Genomic DNA, 18,808 nt, shown 5'->3' with positions numbered 1-18,808 from the left:
ATGATGAAAAGCCATTGGTGTTTCTCCATTTCCTTAACCATCAGAGGATTGGGGAAGGAGGGGGTTTGCAAATGCAACTGAGGATGTGTTCTGGCAGTAGGCAAACAGTTTTTTACTAAAGTATAAAAATCAAAGCAGCAAAAGGGGGGGAAATATTAAATTTACAATATGTTCATTTTCATAAAACAATGCCTTAACGTGATTCAGCCATTGCTTTAACATGCTCCAGGAATGCCATGCAGGCTGTGGGGAGATGTTGCCACAGAAATGTAACCTATGTGTTCCATGTGGTTTTGTGCATTATTGCGTGCGGGTTGTGGGTTATGGTTATTACTGGAGTTTCCATGATTACTGAGCGGGGATGTTGGGTAAATTCCTGGCAGCATAGCAGTTTATCCGTTACATTAAAGTACAGCTCATATTTCAAAATGTTTCTCCCTCTCTCTGTCTCTCTCTCTCTGAGATCATTGCAAAAATAAGAAACAAATGGCATGGCTATCAGCTCTCATTACCAATTGACCAGCAAATGTAAAAACACTAAAAATAGCCACAGGAAGCAATGAATTCTATGACAAATTACAGGGCTGTTTATTTAATGTGCTAAGTAATAGATTTTTGATCAAAGATAAACAGTTTTAAAAGTTACATTTATTTTGTTGCACAAGGAAAAGGAAATTGCTATTCCCTGCAGGCTGTTTTACCTTGTAAAGCAATCCGTCTTCAAACTCAAAATGAAAGAGAGCCAAAAGCTGAATTAGAGGACAAGGCCCTTGAGATACTGCGTGCTACTATGTTTGGTTGAGAACCACAGATGTTTCATATAATGTACATCAGTACAAAGAACTCTGTGTGAATTTATATATGTGCTGTGATCCAGAAGCTTTCACGTGCACAGGCTCTCCTTCTTCTGTTATGAAAAGGGGCGATTGCCTCTCTACAATCTCCTTCTGTGGACTTTTTCTGATACCACTTTCCCCCTCCTAATGCATATATACAGAGCGAGGAGAGTCCAGATGCAAATGTATCTCTATGGGGAAAATGATAACAGGTACTATGGGGAAAATGATAACAGGTACTGAACAACCATTTAGGAGTGGAAAAATGCATGTCTGCCCCATCTCAAATCGTAATAGCCATACATCAAGCCATAATACCTGAATGAGTGATTTTTTTTACATTGCATACCACACCAACAGCTTTTTTTTAACTCATTTGGGTCAAAATGTACGCTATCAGCTACTTGAGAAACTTCCCTGACTGTGCCCACTGGATCTTTTATGAAAATTTTGTGTATGGATTCTATACAAAACCAATTCTACCATTTGTCTGCTTTCTTCTAATAAAAGCACAGTACGTTTCCGAGCACAATTCAAAGTGTTGTGTTGACCTTTAAAGCCCTAAATGGCCTCGGTCCTGTATACTTGAAGGAGCGTCTCTACCGGCATTGTTCTGCCCGGACACTGAGGTCCAGCTCCGAGGACCTTCTGGTGGTTCCCTCATTGTGAGAAGCAAAGCTACAGGGAACCAGGCAGAGGGCCTTCTCAGTAGTGGTGCCCGCCCTGTGGAATACCCTCAAATTGGATGTCAAAGAGATAAACAACTACCTAACATTTAGAAGACATCAGAAGGCAGCCCTGTTCAGGGAAGTTTTTCATGTGTAACATTTTAATATATTTTAAATCTTTGTTGGAAGCCGCCCAGAGTGGTTGGGGAAACCCAGCCAGATGGACGGGGACAAACAATAAATTATTATTGTTATTATAAGAGTCCTTTGGATCAGTCCAAAAGCACATCGAATCCAGCATCCTGTTCTCACAGTGGCCAACCAGATGCTCATGGGAAGTCATCAAGCAGGAAGTGAAAGCAACACCACTCTTCCCAAATGTGATTCCCAGCAACTGGTGTTCAGAGGCATACTGCTACTGACAGAGGAAGTAGAAAGTAGATGTCATGGCTAGTATCCATTCATAGTCTTTCAAACCATGAATTTAACCCCTTTTTAAAGCCATCCAATTGACAGTTATCACAACATCTTGCGGAAGTAAATTCCAAAATTAGCTATGCATTGTGTGACAAAGTACTTTTGTCTGCCTTGAATCTTCCAACACTAGGCTGCATTGGATTGCTCCAAATTCTAGTTTGTCCACACCATGCATAAAATATTATCCCTTCTTCCTTCTTAACCAAATGCCCCAAATGTTGTAACCTTTCCTCATTGCAACCCTTGATCATTTTCGTTGTCTTTTTCTGAACCTTTCTAATCCTTTAGTAGCCATCAGCTGAAGCCAGGAAGGTATTATTTCCCTACAATTCGCCATTTCTTTCAGGCAACAAAGATGTCTAGAAATTGGACGTTTTGGTTAGTTATGAGTCTCTATGACTTGAGGCAGCCTGCCTCTGATTACTGGATGTTTGTGCTATTGTATCATGGCTTGCAAAGGTGAGTTTTCCATGGCACAGGGCTAGACATTGTGGCAAAACGAGCATTGGATCACATGGAGCATAAATCTGATCCCACAAGGCAATTAGTATGATCTTACACTGCTAGGGCTCTGATTTCTCTCTCTCTCTCTCTCTCTCTCTCTCACACACACACACACACACACACCCCAAAAAATTACTTGATGGGTGTTGCTTGTATGCCTGACTGAAATAGGCTGGGCTGAAAACCCATTTCCTGACAGATCAAACTGGTGACCTTTTGGATTCGTCTGTTTTTCACTATAATACACAGTATAACATACCTAAGCATAATGCCTTGGACAATAAAAGCCAGTTCACATGCATAATGGTTTTGACCTTTCTTTCTCTTTTACTACCAGTAAAGTTCCCAATTCTGCTTGAATGAGAGTCTTTACAATGCTTAAATCTGCAAGCCAGAACCATTTCTCAACATCCACCACCATCACAGGTATTCAGGGACCCTTGAATAGTCCATATTAAATTGGCCTCCACTGCTTGAGGTCCTACAAACCCTGCAGAACAGATACTCTACCACTGAACATGAAATCATGACCTGAATTTCCCTGATGCTCCTCACTATTGGGGGGGACACAGAAAGTCAATGTGCACCCTTAGTGTAGGACTGCCACCACAGTGTGTGTCTTCCTGAGACTATCCATTATAGCAATAATGAGGGATGCGCAGAAGCTTTGTAGAGCTCAGGAGAAGAACAGTGGTGTCATCAGCGAGGGCTTTGGGGAAGAAGGCCATGCTTCACTCACCAGAATGAGCAGAACCTCCCCCCGCCCCTCGCAGCAGGGCTCATTTACCATATTTTGAAGAAAGTCAAGTAATAGATGTTGATATCCAATAATGACCACCCCCTCGTAAGACCACTGAGTCCAAAATGTCAAATTATTCAACTTCACCACAATGGCAGCTACAAATGGCAAACACCTCGCTTGCCATGCCTTGTCTTTGTGAGTAAAACTATGGTGAATATGCAAATTGAAGTTAAAAGCTCATTTAAAAATGAAGTTGTATCCTAATGAGAGCCTGCTCTTTCCCACAGTCCTCATGCCAAGTTGGGTTTGCACTTTAAAGGGAGGTCACACAGTTTAGCAATAAAGCAGAGCAAAAGAGAAAAACCGTTTTACTTAATTTTGGGGAGGAAGTGTCATGCCTGGGGAAGTATTACAGTATTTTACTAATCAGCTGCAATGCTCATTAGGCTGCTTATTATATCTCAAGCACTTGTATTTGTTGAAGAAGCAGCAACTGAGATAAAAGAAATTTGAAAGTGAAATCATTACAAATTTGAGTCAGTGCCTTTTGCAGTTAGAAAGCCTGCTCTATTATCCTTAATGAGCTGGTGCCCCAACCTCTGGAAATAGATCCATAGAGTCTAACCTCTTTTGAACTTACTCAAAAATACTCTGTGATGTGAATTCATAAAGAGAGAATTTATTGTTTACCAAATATCATTTTTAAACATCTGTTTCACCCAGATTTGTGAAACCTGCACACCCCTAGGTACGTTTTAATTTAAGCCACCCCTTCTGTTAGCCAGTCACCTGGAGCAAGCAGCTCCTTCTAGCTAACACACTTGGCAAATCCATTCTTTGAGGTGTTTGTGACGGGCACACAAATACATCAGTGCAGGCAGTGAATGGATTTTAATATTTTTAATGGCTAATTTAAAAGATCAGGAGCACAGTTATATAGCACAGCAGGAACAGGAAAGAAACATTGTGGTAAAGCAACTGGGAAAATCTTAATATTGTAGTTTGAATCTAAAGAAGTTTTTATTTAAGCAATGGTTTCCAAGTTTCCTAAATGGGAGGAAATGAATAAATAATAAATTAGGACCTTCAACTCAGCACGTATTGAATGCACATAAGCTCACCGAAATCAATTGGCTTGAGAACATTTAAACCTGTTTGGAATTGTGGCCTCGGTTGTCCTATTTATTTCAATAGGAGCAGAACTGCATGCCTAGCATCTACTCCCTGGCTCCAGGGATGGCTCAGCTGGTAGATCATGAGATTCAAAATCTCAGGGTTGTGGGTTCAAGCCCCACATTGGGCAAAGATTTCTGCATTGCAGGGGTTTTGGACTATATGTCCCCGGTGGTCCCTTCCAATTATGCAATTCCTTGATTCTATGATACTCCATGTGATGATTTTGCATGCAGTTAAGTACCGTATTTTTCGCTCCATAAGATGCACTTTCCCCCTCTTAAAATCTAAGGGGAAATGTCTGTGCGTCTTATGGAGCGAATGTGTGGTCCCTGGGGCTGGGGGGTGGGACCCGGGCTTCCCCCGCCAGCCCCAAAAGCTCGGGGAGCAGCGCAAAGGCTGTGTGCAGCCTTTCTGCTGCTCCCCGACCTGCGCTTTGGGGCTGGCGGTGGGGGAAAGCCGAGCCTCCCCCACCGCCAGCCCCACAAGCTCTCGCTCTCCAGGCTTCCAAGGTAGCCGCCTGAAGGCGCCTGAAGTTCCTGCTGCACTCCGGAGTCTTTGGGTTGCCTTCACTGAAGGCAAAAGCAATGTGGGAGAGGGAGAGCTGTGCAGCACCCCTTCAGCGAAGCAGGAGGAGAAATGGAAGGGGCTCTGTTTCTCCTGCCGCTTCGCTGAAGGGGCGCTGTGCAGAGAGGGGGAGGATTTTTTTTTCTTGTTCTCCCCCTCTAAAACAAGGTGCGTCCTATGGTCGGGTCCATCCTAGAGAGCAAAAAATAAGGTACATAAATCTTTCCTTGAGCTCAGCCTCTCATACTAAAGGTCAGAAAATGCAAAAATATAAAAAATATAAAAATTGACACATGCTCATAGGAGAGGAGGATGTGATGGGGAATTGTACAGTACCCTTAGTGAGTAAGTTTCTATTGTTCTTGCATGGAACCAACTACCAGGTTCCTTTTTACCTATATCCTAGGCACTCTTGCAGCTTTAAAGCACTGTTATTGTTTTAATAATGGATCTCATATAAAAATGTATCATATGCAAATGCCCAAATTGTAGGACTGAAGGAGGAATACATCACTGTTAATTAGGAAATTTTGAAGAGATATATACTGCTGTAAGAAAAATACCAGACTAGAAGACATGAAAAACATTTATGTTTTAATAGTTTCCTTTGGGATGACCTTAACTATGCTAATTGGCCTTTGATGAAGTATGAGGGGGGACTGTTGAGTTAAATGGTCAACATGCTCATTATTTAAAGAATAACATTTTTATAGAACTAAAGTAACCCAGAATACATTCAAGATATAACCTTGCTCTTGGGCACTTTACGGTTTTAATGCAGGTCTCTGCATCAGACCAAATACTGTAGTGAAGTATAAAATGTATTATATGACTTTGCCACCTTGCATATTCCCCACCCACCCAAGGAGCGGGGAACATGCAGAGAAATGCCACATGTTTCTAACAGCATGATCCTATGCTCCCCCCCCCCAAAAAAATAAATACATCCACTTCAAAGGGCTCGTCCACAATTCTGCTTGTGTTGTACCTAGAAAGCACTGATCGGAATGGTTTTCTCCTTGACCATGCTTTCTAGGCATGTGTCTGAGGGGTTTCCCCCATACCCCACTTCTTTCCAAGGGAAAACCCACTCCTTAGTGATAGATCAGAACAAATGGGGGACACCTAGATTGCCAGTAACACATGTGAAATGGATCTAGGGGACTTAGTAGACCCCAAGTTTACCATGAATCAACAGTGTGACGCCGGAGCAAAAGAAAAAGAAAAGGCTAATGCTATTCTAGACTGCATCAACAGAAGCACAGCAAGAGAAGTGATAGTACCATTCTATTCTTCCATGGTCAGACCACACCTGGAATACTGTGTCCAGTTCTGAGCACCACAATTTAAGAAGGATATTGACAAGCTGTGCAGAGGAGGGTGACCAAGATGATCACCAAGCCTGATGAGGAACAGTTGTAGGAGTTGAGAATAAGAGCTGTTCAACAGAGGAACAGTCTCCCTTGGTTTGATGTTACATAAAAAGAGATTCTGATTCTAAATATTAGGAAGAACTTTCAGATGGTAAGAGCTGTTCTACAGTGGAATAGACTCCCTCAGGAGGTTGTGGACTCTCTTTCCTTAGAGGATTTTATGCAGAGGTTGAGTGGCCATCTGTCACGGATGCTTTCAATGAGATTCCTGCATTGCAGGGAGTTGGACTATATGACCCACAGTGTATCTGTTGGCGATTTTGACTTTTCAGTAAGAAATTAAAAGCACAGAGAATATTACCAAGACAACGAAAGGAAAAGATAGTAACTTTAGTGGACAAGCCTGGCATTAGCACCTGGCCGCCTTGGGCAACTGAAAGTGGGAATTCCCACCTATGGGTTTATGTAGTGGTGTCCATGGCAAGTAAGCATCTAAGTTTGTTACAATAGCTCAACATAGCTTTAGAGTATTATTGGAAATTAAAATGGAGGAAGGGGCCCATCACATCATACAGTATGTTTTCTTAGGGCCCCTCAGACTTGGAGAACGTCCTTCTTAGTGGACACTGGAGTGTTTCCTTCAGTGATGGAGTTATTCATATTTACCTGTTTCATAGAACTAGTTGCAGGTGAGGTTTTTGGGTGCACTTAACACTTAATATCCTCTGCTCCTCTTCCCCATATATATATATTCCAAAGCCAACTTCCTGCCAGGAAGATCACATAAATGAAGGTATTTTATGAAATCTCAACCACTAAATGAGAGATAAAATGGCTCAACTCACACAGTTTCCTCTCATTTGAAGACTCTGGGGGGGGAATGTAAAAACATGTACATTTATATAGAAAGGAGGGCGTTGGACTCCCCCCCTTCAATGTCATATGAGGAGGATTGTAACTAAATAGTAATAGCAGATCTTTTAAACTAATAATTGGTGTTCATAATAAGGGTTGTACAGATAACCAGCTGTGCATCTGCCCTCAATCCCTGTAGCGAGGAAGGGGAAGGAAGTCTGCAAATGATTACCAACTTCAAGTATTTCTTGCAGTCAAAGTTTTATTTTTTAAAAAATTAGTGAAATACCTTTTTACTGTTTAAAAATATATCCCAGTTTGAAAGTAGGCCTATTTAAAGAGTTTAGAATAGAACAGCTGTGCACTGCGTAAATCAAGGGCATTGCCCAGTTGGGCTGCCGGCCTACATTGTAGACTGAGTCTGCAGTAAAAGCTCTTCTCCTCCCAATTAGAGAATAAAGGTTGAGGTGCCTACCAGCCTTTCAGCATGTTTGGTGTGACTTTTCACTCCAGACTTTACCCTCTTTATATTGTTCTCTCTTGCAGTTGCTTCCCTGGCATGCTAGTGGTGTCCAGTAATGCAACACGAGGTCAGGACGGGTTATAGTTTTGATTGCGCACTTTTGTTTTCCTGGGGTTCTGTAAGTCAACCCTCAAATCCTATTCCATTTCAATCTGTTATAACTAGAGTCAAAACCTCAGTGAATGGTTTTGACTCTATATTTTCCATTTTCAACAAATCAATTTGAACCTGTTGACGTGCAGAGCATTACACCTTTTTCAATGATAAAATGCAGCAATTTCCTAATCAGTTTCACGGGACAGCTGTAAATTCAAACCAGCCCAATGAACGACAGAAATTTGTTCAGAGCAGGAAACATTGTGACTTCGAATTCTATTTTCTATGAATATTCAACATCAGCATTCACACAACAAAATTCTGAGGAGCATTTAGCTGTAGAAAATAAAATCATTAGCAGAGTCTTGTTAAAACAAATGTACCACCAGCCTGCTGAGTTGTTTAAGCTTGAGTTAACCTTTCTTTTTCAACCATTTAGGAGAGCAGGATGCAACCTCATTCCACTGCCTACTCAGTTGTCAGGGGAAGAGGTTATCCATTTGCAGGAACAAAGAAACTTAGCTACCCTGTTTCACCCTTCAGTTCTGGCTTACAAGAAGTCCAGTTCATTTTACCTTTGAATTCATTTTTAAGGCTACAATACAAACCACAGATCTGTCAGACTGTGGAGGGTTTGGATAAGGCAGAAGTGCCCCTCTCTGGCAGTTAGAGGATGCTAGCAGAAGCAGAAATAGGTATAGCCATGTAAAAACAGTGGTGCTGTTGGTTTATTAGTAAATGTGGGGTTTGAAGTCAAGCCAGCTTCCTCAGCAGCTGGGCTTGGAGAGGTGCCATGCAAGAACAAAGTGAAAGCAGAATCATTACCCTGGCAAAAGGTGAGACATTAAGCATCAGACAAGAAAGGGGGAGGCTGCCAAGATTACAGGGGCCGTGATGTTACCACAGAAAAAACTGCCTTTTGCAGAAGGCTTTGGAAATGGAGGTTACAGAAAGATGGTAGAAGCGGAAGGGGAGGAGTTGTTTTTCTGCAAAGACTGCTGGGAGGAAGGAGGAGGAAGTAGGCCAATGGACACGGGGCCATTTCTGGCTGTGGCTTGCAACCTAAGCTTGCTGAAGCTACGAGAGGAGCAATGGAGCATAATGTTCAGCACCCCTTCCATTGAAGTCTCTAGGTGTAAATATGTGTAAAATAAACCATGGTTTTAAAAGACACCACAGTCTTCACCACATCTTGATTGATTCCCAATGGAAGCATGACCCAGAGTAAGTGCCTGGAATCCCCTAGAATCTTGCTCCCACTCAGCAGCGATTGCAGGTGGCGCACAACCTTTGTAACAATATTTTATGTCTGAAACACAAATATGGAAACATCTGTCACAAAACGAAGTTTTTTTAGGGGTGTGATGTTTTCTGATTTAAAATAAAGTATTGAACATTCATGAAATTTGGCTGCATATTAAAAAGTGAAACTTCCCATTCTAACTAGATTTTTAATGCAATTGAGTGTATGTTCACCCAGAGCTAAGTCTCTCTGGGTTCAATGGTGGCTCTTTCCTAATAAGATTGCTTAGGATTGCAGCCAGTTAAAAAAGAAAAATCATTGATCAAAATTAAATGTGTTCTAATTTTTCTGAACAAAAATCTACCCTTGCCATATGGCATAAATGGTGTTATTATTGGTTATTTTCTTGTCCACAGTGCTATTAATATTTTAAAATCACTTCTTGTTGGCAATTAGCAAATTCACATTTTATCAGGATGGGGGGGGGGAACCACCCTCCAAGTTATTGGGTTACAAAGTGAATTGTTCTGCAGCTGCAGAATCAAGTGCTTTAGCTGAGTTAATGCTTTTCATTTCTTTTGCATGTGTCAGCATTAATGGAGGCAAGCTTCTATAAAGCCTTGCATGTGAAGATGGTGCTGAGCAGACTAGATTCAGTTCTGTTGAATGCTTTTTGCATTTTCTTTCTTTCTTTCTTTCTTTTTTCCCCCTTTCTTTTTTTGAATAACACACAAAAGGAGACTTCAAATCAGGCTGAACTTCAAGTAAAAGTTAATGCTATTCTCTTTTGGGTTCAACCACCCACTTTGCTTAAGGTCACTAGTTGAGGCTAATGCTGTGCAGAGGGGCTGCAGCAAACTTGGCACCTCCTTGATTAGGCTCCCTGCTGATCTAATACACATACCAGCTCACTTGCCAAGTCAAATAACACATTTAGTGAATTGGAAATAAGATTTAAGTGAGCCAGCACAATGCGGCTTGCCCTCTCATCTTTTTACTGAATCCTTCTCTTTGTATGCTAGACTGTGAAAACTGCTCTTGTTAGAGGACTTAATCTTCATTTTTTCCTGTAGATTATTTGGAAACAGGTCAATTGAATGTTGGAACTGCTAACTCCTCCTACCAAAGAAAAGGAACTGCTTGTGACATACTTAATACATCATTTAAATGCAAGGCTCCTATTATGAAAGGAAAATACTGTAATATAAGGAACTCCTAAAATGAAGAAGAAGAAAAATCAGAGTGTTAAATGTAACCTTAAAAAAAGAATGTGTTTGTTTCTTTACCAACTACTCCTTTTCCAGGAGTTTCTGGCATTGCTTTTGAATAGTAATTGATGGAGTTGATTACTTTGGAGTGTGTGTGAAAGTGATATAGATAGATAGATAGATGATAGATAGATACACATACACACACACTGTATTGCAATAGTTAATTCTTAATAGAGCAGAATACAATGGGATGACATTTCTATAGGCCATTTCAATTCTGCTTTTCATAACAGCAATCCAAAGCATTTCACATCATGTTTGACTTCGCACTCTTCTAGCTTTTAGTGTCACAAAACTGGAACTGATCATAAAGCATTATAGCTTTGTGCTTGGTATGTTTGCTTCCTGTTATTTTGGGGAATAGAGGAGCCATGGAATTTGCTATCATTTGAGATATACCACTGGGTAACATGCAATCTAAGACATTATTATCTGTAACCATCCGATATCACTGTAATAGGTTATTCAAGATTATGGTGTGTATTGACTCTTTATCGTATACTCATTTCTTCTGGATATATAGATTTATGTGAGCGTCCCTCTCTCCTTAAGAAAATCCTGCAATAAGCTTGGTTTTGAGACCTTTAATATAGTTTGCATAATAAGGAAAGGACAGCAATACAATATGGAACAGAGACTGAGGCAGGCGGGGAAAACTATGCTGCAATGGACAGGATCCAAAGATTCACGCAACTGGTTTTGGATGCCCAAGGGTGTTTATGTCTCATGTTTCCCAACTGCATGCCCCCCAGGTCACCTGGGAAATTGCTCTTGAAATTTCTGCCACTTTCAAAAACAGTTTATGGCATGGCTTTGGGAACTCATTTGGGGGGAATTAAAATCAAATCCGTTCCAACACAGTTCCTCAAATGCTCCTTTGGATTTAAGCCCATGTCGCTAATGAAGATTTCAGATATGTTGGTTTTTATTGTGCCTTGTGTTTACACGAGTGACTAGATGAACAAATATTAGAAATTCGATTATATGATACAATGTTTCAATGCTAAAATTACCACAAGCTCTTATATTCTAATTAGAAGAAGAACTTTTTAATTTCCAATTAGAATTCCAAAGCTCCAGTGAATTGAAAAAATGTGGTGGAGGAGACCAGAGCCACAACAGATGCCAAATATTTGGTATTCAAAATTAAGGGTTGATTCATAATGTTGCTGCTACTCTACTTCCACAATTTGTAGATGATAAATGAGGTATTTCCACAGTGAAATGAAATATTGATTAGGTGAAGTCTAATAAAGCCCTCTTCAGGCATTCAGCTTGTATGTGTGAAGGGGCAAATGGGAATGCATGAGATGTTCCCACTCAGCTCACTCACTGATGCTCTCTCTACGCATTTCAGGGCTTTCTGTACCCAGCCATTCTCTTACTTTTGGCTCCCATGCAGGCTACATTTCCACTTTCAGGAATGTAGTAAGCTGCCTTAAACCAGGTCAAACTATTTGCGCATCCAGTCCAGAAATCTTTGTCCTGCTGGCATCAGCATCCATGCTCTCTGGCAGACATCTCTCACATCACCTGCTGTTACCTGACCCTTTTCAAAGATTGGACTAGGAACTCTCTGGGTGCAGAGCATGTGCAATGTTCCTTCCTTCTACAACAGACCCTCCAGGTGTCATTTGACTCCAGCTCCCAGCAGCCCCAGTCAGCATAGCTAATGGTCAGGAGTTATGGAAGGTGGAGTTCAATAACATCTGCAGGGCCTGCAGAACACACCCACAACATATGGTTACCTTCAAAGAATCATAGGAACTGTAGTCTACCCTCATAAAGTATAAATCCCAGCACTCTTAAAACTGCAATTTCCATATTATTGGGGGAAAGTCATTGCTTGAAATGTGTTTGAAATCAATGGTGTGGATGTGACCAGCTTCAGCTTTTGATTCACATACATTGACCAATTCTGCCTTCTTTTAAAAAGCAGTACCAGATGTACGATTGATGAGCCTTCACCTGCATACTACCTTGCCAGGAAGGGAGCAAAAGGAAACCCCATGGTAAAAGAGAAGATACCAGGACCAAATGGAGGGGGGGGGGCAATCTTGATCTCTCGTTCATGGTCCCAGAGCAAATATGTTGATTTGGCATATCATGAAATGCCTTCTCTACCTTCTGATCCACCACTGTGAGATGCTGTGGTACATCATGCAACAGTGGAAGTAATAAAACCATAAAACCAACAGCTAATCCACTCCACAAGGTTAAAGTGATCTGTACTGCAACTTTCCAATCCATACTGACGTTACAGAGCCCAGGTGATGCTGTGCTACTAGAGATATATATTGGTCATGTTCAGTGTAAATGGCCAGCTAATTCAGATACTGCAAATGAATGAGCCGGTATGACTCCAAATAATTTGATCTGTAGGTGTCTTTGTCGTCCACATAGGTTGAACCATGTAAATAAATGTGAATGTGCTTAATTTTAAAAAGTCTGTGTTTCAAAAAAATAAACGTAAGGATGAAAAGAAAATATTCAAAGCAAATGTCTTCAGTACTCTAGATTTCATCTATATTGCAGATAGATATATAGATTCTATAAGTGTGCCTCCATAAAAAAATCCAGGTGCTAATTCTTTCCTTCACAGGCTCCAGGATTCAGGCTGCAGCGTTTTCTGTCCTGACTTTAACACATAAGAAGGGCGCTGGAGAGGCAATCAATTCTGGGAAGAGCTGGCCTTATTCATAGGAAATTACAGTGCCATAGAAAAACGGGTTTTATCCCTGTCTCTGTGAGAGTGTTCCTGTGTAAAGCGCGGTAGGTTATTACTTAAACCAGAGGTGCCAAATAATGATGTGTTCATTGTTTTTCTGTGCATCAGACCCAAGACATTCAGGGCCCAATTTGCATAAGTGCTGGAAAAAGTAGCATGTGATCATGTAATTAAGGACCGTCAGCACAGTTCTCAAAGCATTTGTGCCAGCAGGAACCCCATTGAAGCCAATGGGCTTCCCACTAGGGCTGTTCTTTGAGGAGAAGCCTGTGTATCAACATGAATACACACAAGGGGTCCTGACAGAAGGCTGGATGGGCAACATTGATTCTGGTGGTTTGTAGTTACTGAGAGACTTTGTGAGCTTCCTATTAATTTAACATTCATTTTAAAAAATATGTGTACATACCTGCACTATACAATCCTCATCTATGTTTCAAAGCATACCCAAAAGTTTAATTAGGTTGTTAGCACAGACATCCATACAAACACACACACACATTTTTAGTTTTGAAAGTGTAGCATTTTACATCCTTATTCCGAGGCTATGGTTAAATAAGTGCTTGAGTTAGTGATTGCGTGCATGCATTAGTTTTCCTGCTTGTTTTGGATTCTGTGGCAAATCCCTAAATTAGAGTTTGAAGCACTTAAACTTAAGAAACATTTAAAAGCAGCTGAGTGGGAAGACAATGCTGAAAGGAAAACTGACAAGGAAGTTTTAGTTCACACCATGAGATTGTTTTGTGCATGTATTTCAACGTAAAAATCTATGGACAAATCATTTTTTTATCCTCCTGTTTCTCTCTCTCTCTCTCTCAACAGCCTTAGATCAGGTTAATAATACTGAGTGGTATTCAGCTAAGTTTTACTCTGTGTAGCCCAACTGAAATTAATGAACATGATTAATTAATTTCAATATGTCAACTATGGGTAAAACTTAGCTGAATATTATCCATTGTAGTCAGCTTATTTCTAAATTGCTGGGTTTTTTCATATATAAGTGAAGTGCTATGAAGCCCAGTAATATACTTAACTCTTCATGAAGAAAGCAGTGACATTTTAAAGGGATAGCAACTTAGAAGGGAATGATTAACTTGGATAGGAGACAGAGTCATTTCCTTCAAAAGCCTGATTCCTTTTTACACTGTTGGATAAGAATAGTATTATTTCTTGCCCCCCCCCCCCCAGCGTCTCCATGTAAAAACCTTTCTCCAGTAGGGTTTTTTATAGAAATAAAATAAAAACTAATACTAAAAATAAAAAAAAATACCACACTACCTTGTTAGTAGAGAAAAATAAGTTGACATTAATGTTCCTTAGTTAAGTCACTTGCCTCTGTATCTGTTTTTCCTCTAGCTGTTTTCTTGTAACAGTGCACAACAGAGCTTGGACTTTCATGCATCAGTAACAGATGGGGGTTCTATTATTAATGTTTTTAAAAAGTGCCTACAATACCTTTATGTTCTGTAAGGCACTCATCAAACTGTAATGTGAGCAGCTGATATCTAGAAAGGAAATGATATTACACATGTCTGTGTAATGAAGAAGCTGGAATTTGCAGGATCGTGACATTATAATGCCTCATCCCCAAGAACTTGATAGTTTTATTCCACGTGCCAAAATCCCCAGTGCATTTTCTGTTCAACGTTATATTACACATATACACTACTTTCCTGCATATACTGTCTAGAGTTTCTGCACATTGCTAAAATGAGACTCTGAGTACAGAAATTCCTGCTGTGTGTCTGTAAGCGGTGTGTGAGAATACACAATGGGGCATTAGAGATACATTTTATGATTTATTCAGAACACACAATAATGCCCTGTACCAGTGAGCTCTGGTTAGCGAATGCCACCCTTAAATGATAGCAACAAAATATTCTTAGACTATAATCATATGCAGGCATACCTAGGAGTAAGCCTGATTAAACTCAATAGACTTACTTCTGAGTAGACCTCATTAAGCTAAATCAGCCCAGAATTTATACCTAACTGAACCCCTCAGCATTACACAGGACTAAGTAAATAAAATTTCTTTACTGCAACAGCAAAGTCATGGATAAAAAAAAGGTGTGAGCAAACAGCACTCATGCAATTGTGCTATCCTGTCCCCTCACTGCAGCCCCTCTGCCAAAGCTGCACCTAAGAATTAAAGATAAAGGGACCCCTGACCATTAGGTCCCATCGTGACCAACTCTGGGGTTGCGGCGCTCATCTTGCTTTATTGGCCAAGGGAGCCGGTGTACAGCTTCCGGGTCATGTGGCCAGCATGACTAAGCCACTTCTGGCGAACCAGAGCAGCGCACGGAAACGCTGTTTACCTCCCCGCCGGAGCGGTACCTATTTATCTACTTGCACGTTGACATGCTTTCGAACTGCTAGGTTGGCAGGAGCAGGGACCAAGCAACGGGAGCTCACCCCATCACGGGCATTCGAACCGCCGACCTTCTGATCGGCAAGTCCTAGGCTCTGTGGTTTAACCCACAGAATTAGGAGAGCCTTTATAATGGCATGGGATATGGCAGAGTAGTTTGCAGTGGCAAGGAGAGACTGGGAGAAATTAGGGTGCTACTTTGTATGAGTGGTAGTGTTTTCCCACTCACTGAAGGAACCTGTGGACCCAAGTCGTAATAAACAATGATTTTAATACAATTGTTTGAATGATATACACCTTTACACTACAATGCAGGCCTAGTTAAGACATCATTATCCTCGATATCATCAAGAGCAGCCAGCTCTCACTGCCCCAACCTCTCCACTACCCTGCCCTTTCATTGTATGAGACCGTGCCCCTAGTGTTACAGACCTGTCCATGGCTGCACCCATCCCTGCTACCCATTCCTAAGTGTAATATCAGTCTTTGGCCTATGTAGTAAACTTACCTATGTTCTTACAACTGGCATGTTGGAACTCCTCTCCTGACATCGGTCCCTTCTATATTTTTGCATTCTGTTTTGTTATATCTGTCTTTTCTGTATGTGCACATCTCAACCATTACTTCTGTGGTACACACAGTATCAACAATATGAACTCCCTTTAATTTATAACACTGCAAAAGTGCCCCTACATTTTCTTATTATCTGACTTGATGAACTAATTAGAAACAGTCAAGGTTATAGCTAGGTGTCCAATAAAAATGGTTCTAATTGCCCCGAGACTGCGGATAATTCAATTACAAATCTTTTCAATTTGATTTATTCCTTTCTTCCTAAGGAAGGATTATGTTGATGGGTTTCAGGTAATAGAACTTGGTGGCTTAGGAGGAGCATTAAAACATCCTTCCAGATTTAACTAATGTGATTAAGTTTTATGAAGTTTGTTTTTCTTCTTAAAATCTTACAGAGGTCAAGTACTCATGTGATTCCTTTGGAGCAGTGGTTGAGAAGTTGGTTAAATTGAGGAGGTGGTAGTAATCTCTTGAACTGTGCTCATTAAAGCTCTAAAAAGAACTGAAAAATCTTTTCCCACATCACGCAACCTAAGTTAATAAATGAAATAAACCTCACATAATACTTTTCAAGTCTTAATTACTGATTCTTGGTGTGGAACTGCTTCTCGGATAACACCCTCTTACCGGATCATACTTCTGTGCTCATTACACAGAGAGAGCGTCAGGCTTGACAAATATTTTGAAGTTAAGTTCAAACCTTTGCCCTGTCAGTAATCTAAACTGAAATGAACCATCAATGAGATTTCCCGCCCCCACCTCATTCTTCCACCCAAAAAACGAGAGCGGGAATACTTTTATGTTGTCTTTCTTCCTTCGTTTAATGAGTAGGAAAATGTAATTGCTCTAAAATGGTTTCATTTGTGTAAAATAGCTTAGTGGACGGTTTTTATAGGAATTCCCATTTATTGTTGAGATAGAATTATGTAGATATATTTTATTTCATTTCTAAAGTGCACAACAGGAATAGATGTTAGGAAACTTTACCCAGTAATTTAAGAAACTAAACTGCAACATTCTGAAAATGGAAATGTTGAGACTTCAGGAGCAGTAATTTCTGAAATAGTAACAAGCATACAGAGGGAGTAATTACAAATAATAGAAAGTGATGAGTACGCCATTAATAGTGCAATCCTATACATGACTGCTCAGAAGTTAAGTGCCATTGTGTTTTAATCAGTGTTTTTTTCTGGGGGGTATGCAGGGCCACGCGTGCCCCTAAACATTTTGTGAATCTTTGTACTTTTGTCCATTTACTGTATTTATTGTTCCCAAATTTGAACTATAAAATTGTGATTTTCTTGGGTCAAAATGAGAGTACCCCTAAACGTTTTTTAAGGAAAAAAAGCACTGGTTTTATTTATTAAAGCATCCCCCTTTCCTCTTCCACGGCAGCAGAAAAATATCAGTGGTAAGGCAATATCTGCCCGCAGGCTTGCAATCTAAAAGACAACATGCCAAAGGAAAAGGAATTGGAAGGGAGGAGGAAGAAAAGAAAATCAGGCACTAGTTCCCACATACAATTACAAGAGTTCTTGTACTGATTAGCCATGATGGAAAGAAGAGAAAAAGCCAACAGTTGCTGCGAGCGGCTATACCTGTAGATGACAGTCGTGGGGGGAGCCCGGTGGAACTGGTTTTTCAGAACAGCAGATAGACAGGTCCTATGGTCCCATCTCGCTCCCTCTCCTGTCGCTAAGGGAGCTTTATTCCCAGTAAATCATTATAGGATTGCAGTCTTTAAAGTATAAATTCATAAATTAGCATGTGAATATTTAAGAGAAATATAATTCCAATAATTTTTCAGATATCGTAAAAAAGAGTTAGGTGCTGCCGAAATTATATTTTTGATCCTGAGCAGCAAATTTCCTTGGAAAATTCAGCTGCCTGTTTATAGCTTAGCCAATTCAATTGCACATCAGCTAATTCACTGTTATCCGTTATTCATAATAATACATTTTATACTTTAGCAAAGAGTGACCGTCACCACTGTAATGGTCCACAGATGTCTTGACCTCTGCTATGAGCAAGCCATCTTTTATAGCAAATATGCTTGTGTCTCATCTCTGACGTAGCTCCTACTCTCTTGTATTTTGCATTAAACTTTAACCTATCTTCTTAAAAGCAGAGCATAATATTACATAGTGCAAAGCAAGAGTAAAATAAGAAAATTGCTGACCACTGCCAGCTTTTATGATAGATCATGAATGTCATAAAACAGCTTCCTAAAGTGCAGTGCTGACAGTAGAATACTCAAAATCTAAATAAATGTTATATATAAAAACAACCAAGGTAGGAAATTCAATGATACATGTAATTGCTGCAACTGGATAAAAGGAGTTATTTGTGTGTGAGAGAGAGATTATATATTCAGATTCCAAAACTCGGTTTGTTGCAGGTTTTTTCTCCTTCTTATAATGTTTTGTTTTATGACATTTTCAGGATTTGCCCATTTTTTTGTGGTGAGTTGGTTCGCCAAAAGTGCCTACAGTCAGGCAAAACTGAGGAATTTCAAGGTAAACCAAAGGCTTCAATGGTTAGCTGAGTTTTTTAGAATGGATTCCACAAATCTTCAAGTTTTTTGGGGGGTGGGGGGTGTTAGAATTATGCTTGTTTTAACCTAACCCTTCCTATCGGCACTGTCCTTCAACTTTAACCTTATAACACCTATAGTTCCTGGATCTGCCTTTTCCCTGCTACCGCCACAGCACCAGCCCTTGCTTACTTAGCATATTAACCTGTGTATAAGACGACCCTCAATTTATCACCAAAAGAAAATTCAGAAAAAAGGTCGTCTTATACATG

General features: G+C 40.3%; 2 long non-coding RNA genes across 2 annotated transcripts in view; one reads left to right on the top strand and one right to left on the bottom strand.

The window, feature by feature from the left end:
- Nucleotides 1-18,498, top strand: part of LOC310660077 — a 463,269-nt gene extending 444,771 nt beyond the window's left edge. The window contains exon 13 of the long non-coding RNA XR_014503133.1: nucleotides 18,446-18,498. This is a non-coding gene — a long non-coding RNA (uncharacterized lncRNA). The remainder of the gene's footprint in view (nucleotides 1-18,445) is intronic.
- Nucleotides 1-18,808, bottom strand: part of LOC310660151 — a 586,996-nt gene that overhangs the window by 375,585 nt on the left and 192,603 nt on the right. The window lies entirely within an intron of this gene.

The sequence above is a fragment of the Podarcis tiliguerta genome (genome assembly GCF_965153285.1).
Source record: "Podarcis tiliguerta genome assembly, chromosome: 11".
Taxonomy (NCBI): domain Eukaryota; kingdom Metazoa; phylum Chordata; class Lepidosauria; order Squamata; family Lacertidae; genus Podarcis; species Podarcis tiliguerta.
Note: the sequence above shows the minus strand (reverse complement) of the source record. Positions and strands in the feature narration are given on the sequence as shown.